This window comes from Paramisgurnus dabryanus, chromosome 9 (genome assembly GCF_030506205.2).
Source record: "Paramisgurnus dabryanus chromosome 9, PD_genome_1.1, whole genome shotgun sequence".
NCBI lineage: Eukaryota > Metazoa > Chordata > Actinopteri > Cypriniformes > Cobitidae > Paramisgurnus > Paramisgurnus dabryanus.
Window position 1 is genome coordinate 3460412 of NC_133345.1, and position 4128 is coordinate 3464539.

Here is a 4128-nt window from a genome sequence, read left to right on the forward strand (position 1 = left end):
ATTTTTTTTATTCCTACTATGGAAGTCAATGGTGACTATCTGCTGTGGGTTTACCATCATTCCTCAAAATACCTTCTTTTGTGTTACTCAGAAAAAAACTAATCCTCGTGTTGTTGTAAGCCTGTATGCATGAGTAAATGATGACAGAACTATCATCATAAATTGAAATATCCCTTTAAACTGTATTTCCCCCCCTTAAACTTAAACTTATTTTCTTACAGCAAGTCATTTAGGTAATCAAGAAAATACTTTACCCGTTGTCTTTGTGAGTTAAACAAATACAGCTACGCTTCCAGGTCTGTCGACGTTGCTGTGGTTTTTCGACAGCTGTAGTATGAAGGGTAGCGAATGAATGAATACATTGCAAAAAATCATTTCTTACTTGTTATTTCGAACTGTTTTCACTGTACAAATATCTAGAAAGTCTTAAAATAAGATGCATTTTTTGATGAGCAAAATGCCCTAAGAAAATAAGCCTAGCCTTTAGGGAGAAAAAAACTCAAAATTTAAGCGAATTTGGGCTTAAAACAAGCAAATAAATCTGCCGAAGGGGTAAGAAACAAATCTAGATATAAACACTTAATTCAAGAAAAATTGTCGTAGCCCATTGGCAGATTTGTTGGCTTGTTTAATGTACATGGATGTACAATATTTCAATTTGTCTTGTATTTATTAGCATTTTGTATTGCCCAACGCTGTCTATGTTGTTTAACTGTTGTCATTTTCTTATAAAAGCCTTTATAATTTATTAGTTTGGATGATTGCCATTCCCGAGAACCTCTTATATTGGAAGGAAAAGAATCATCTAAGCATTATTTTGTTGACTGTCTCTTAGACATGTAGCCGTTTGATTGTGGTTCTATTCAATGGCTAGTCTATTCTTTTGGAATGGTCAAACGTCTATTAGATTTTCACTGACAGCCCAAATTAAGCCTTGTTTTAGCCTAGACACATATTCGCTGTCTATTAGAAATTATGTAGTCGTTAAATAGCCGCCTTTTTGATGACTAATGTATTCTTGGGCCGTGGTTAGACGTCTCTTGGACAAAAGAATCTATTTTTAACACAAAGGTCAGGGGAGAGCGCGAACGCAGTCGAGATTCCCACATTTGGGGAATTCGCAAAGGGTCAGCACAACCGGAGTGCAATGGCTGAGCCTCGCCCTGGGTGAACCACCTTCATGATCATGGTGTCTCCCCTGCCAGGTAAGTATGAGCGACACCCTTTGAGGCCAGACGGACGCATCTTCCTGTGACCGATCACATCGACGGCGCCCCCGAAGGCCATCCGACTAACATTTCATTACTGTGTGTGACCAGGTGGAAAGCGCACGAAGCCACGTCTGAGACCAAACATTCTTCGAGATCTACCCTATTTTTATTCCGTTTCCAGCCCGGTTGAACCGTGTAGAGTGAAATATGTGAAACAATTTAAATCAAATGGATTTAAATTGCGCATTCAAATATATGGTTTCGTTATTACAAAGTATCTTTACGTGGAATAGAAACAAATAAATGTACAGAGCAATCAAGAAACAACGAAAGCATAGCAATTTTAGAACGTGGATAAATAAAAACACAGGGCTCAATGACTTACCCGTTGTCGTTGTGAGTTAAACAAGTACAGCTATGCCTCCAGGTCTGTCGACGTTGCTGTGGTTTTTCGAAAGCTGTAGTATGAAGGGTAGTGAAAAAAAGTTTTCAGGTGTTTTTAACATTCCAATCGGCCTCTTTCGCTTTTGTTGCACCTTCAGCTGTGTCGAGGATGTTTAATTCGTCCTCGGATCACCACCACAAACTTGTAAAGAAAATAATTAAATACATTACAAAAACATTTCTTTGTCAGCGTGTTCATTTCCACGCAAGCTTTTCGTTAAACCAATAAAGCCAACGAAAACACAGCAATTTTAAAACACACGGATTAGAAAAAACACCGTCATTCACGCACAGAAGAAGCAAATTCTTTTTTTATACTTGACTTATTTGTCCCCGAGAAGGGGAGCGCACCATTCATGGAAACACTGCAATACCACGTTGATGCATGGAGTGGAAGGAGCAAGCTCCGCTTCCATTTCCGAAGGTCAAAAATCCATTTAACATATAGTCCCCGGATAGGAGACGTATCAGACATTAAACTGATAAGAACAGATACTACACTTGATCTTAGCCAAAAGGCCGAGAAGCGATACCGGAATAGACGCAGCCAAAGGGGGAGCCGGCGAAGGCGCTGGCTTTTGGGGTGGAGGCTAGCGGGCATTTAACTCTATACGTTCTCATTGTATAACCCAGAGGTAGAACGTTGAGCTAGCAGATCAGAAGTTCATTTTTTCTAAACCCATGCAGAAAACACACACACAAACTGTTGGGAAAAAGCAGTCATCGCTTAACCAAACAGAGACATGAAGTAAAGCTTCAGTTAATTTGCTTGCAGCTTGCAGATCCAATACGTTGATCGTAAAGGTAATGCCGGTAGATCGCACATACCTTAACTGTGTATGCTGCTCCACGCCTCCACGAGCTTCGGGAAACAGAGCGCAAAATTGTCATTATGGTCTTGGATCAGAGGTGGGTAGAGTACCCAAAATCTGTACTCAAGTAAAAGTACAAGTACTTATACAAAAATGTACTCAAGTAAAAGTAAAAGTATCAATCTAATTATTTACTTGAGTAAGAGTAAAAAAGTATTAGATGAAAAAACTACTCAAGTAGTTAGTTACTCGTTACTTCCGATCTGATAGAGAAGTGGCGCAAAAGCACTGAATTTCAGACTACTTGAAATCTCAAACACACACAGATGTTTTTCTGACGGTTAACTCTGTATTTATTTTCATGTTCACAACACAAACTTGTCAGCATCTGCCTTTAAACATGCAAACAGTAAACAAAAAAGAATGTGTGTGTATGTTTGTTATCATGTTTTTATATGAATATGTTATTTTCATTGCCATTAAAGTGCAATTACTGAACATAAACAGGAGCTTAATAAAAATTATCATTTTAGAATTTCATATGGAACTTCTGTTTGGGCAAATCAACTATACATTAAGTTTAATATATAATACATGTTTCTTTAAAATCAAACGTTATTCTTTTATTTTTATTCATTCATTCTTTAGGAAGTAGGCTATTTAAATAAAATACAATCCCGTTTTTATTTGAATGTATTTTCTACACATTAGTGAGGTGTCCGGATTTGTGTATAAATGCAAGATGTCCTTACATTTTGCTGTTCAGTTTGTTTAGTTGTGGGGAAATTATACGAAAATGTGCAGATGAACGTGCTGTTTGTATGGTTTAACTTACACTAGGTTTTGTCATCGCTTGCACAAGAGTGCATTATGGCAAAAAAACTCGGACAGTGTGTCACATAATAGTGTTTAAATAGACATTACTGACACTTACCAGGTTGGAGCTTGAATTCCTGTACGCTGATATGTCACCTCGTTTATTGAACAAAGCATGCATCGCATTATGAAACTATTCTTTTTGACCTCTTGGAGTGAAAACATAGACCGAACTTGAAGCCGCCATGCATGATCTGCCTCCGATATCTCGCACAACGCACACGCGCCCTCATCTGCTTCTCCTATCATCTGGGCGCGGCCGCGCGCGCTAAAGGGTGACACAGCCTGTCTCGCGAAACTTTCGAACACGCCCTATAAACTTTAAAAATATATATATATTCATTAATTATTACCATTTGAAAGTAGCGCAGTAACGCCGCCGAATGTAGCGAAGTAAAAGTACAGTTTTCTCACTAGAAATGTACTTGAGTAAGAGTAAAAAGTACCCATCCTTAAATTTACTCTAAAAGTACTAGTTACACAAAAAATGTACTCAAGTACATGTAACGAAGTAAATGAAATTCGTTACTACCCACCTCTGTCTTGGATTAACTGTGAAACATGCTTTGCCTTTCTTCTCAAATGTGTTTTCATAAATCTTACGCTGTCCGCTGCAGCTCAGTCGTCTAACTTCTGAAATTTACCAGGATGCGCATTTTTTCCTTGATGCAGGAACTGATCCACGCTCATGAGAGAGAGAGAGAGAGAGAGAGAGAGAGAGAATTTAGAATTTTCAAAAAACCTTTATTACAAATTAAAACATTTTCATAACCTCAAATCAGAAA

At 38.1% G+C, this 4128-nt stretch overlaps 1 non-coding gene and 1 pseudogene across 1 annotated transcript; both read right to left on the reverse strand.

The window, feature by feature from the left end:
- Nucleotides 1-1086: 1086 nt before the first annotated feature.
- Nucleotides 1087-1213, reverse strand: LOC135752881 (U1 spliceosomal RNA; annotated as a pseudogene).
- A 782-nt stretch (nt 1214-1995) lies between these two features.
- Nucleotides 1996-2186, reverse strand: LOC135752887 (U2 spliceosomal RNA). Its single transcript, XR_010533373.1, has one exon. It is a non-coding gene; the product is annotated as a U2 spliceosomal RNA (small nuclear RNA).
- Nucleotides 2187-4128: the final 1942 nt, after the last annotated feature.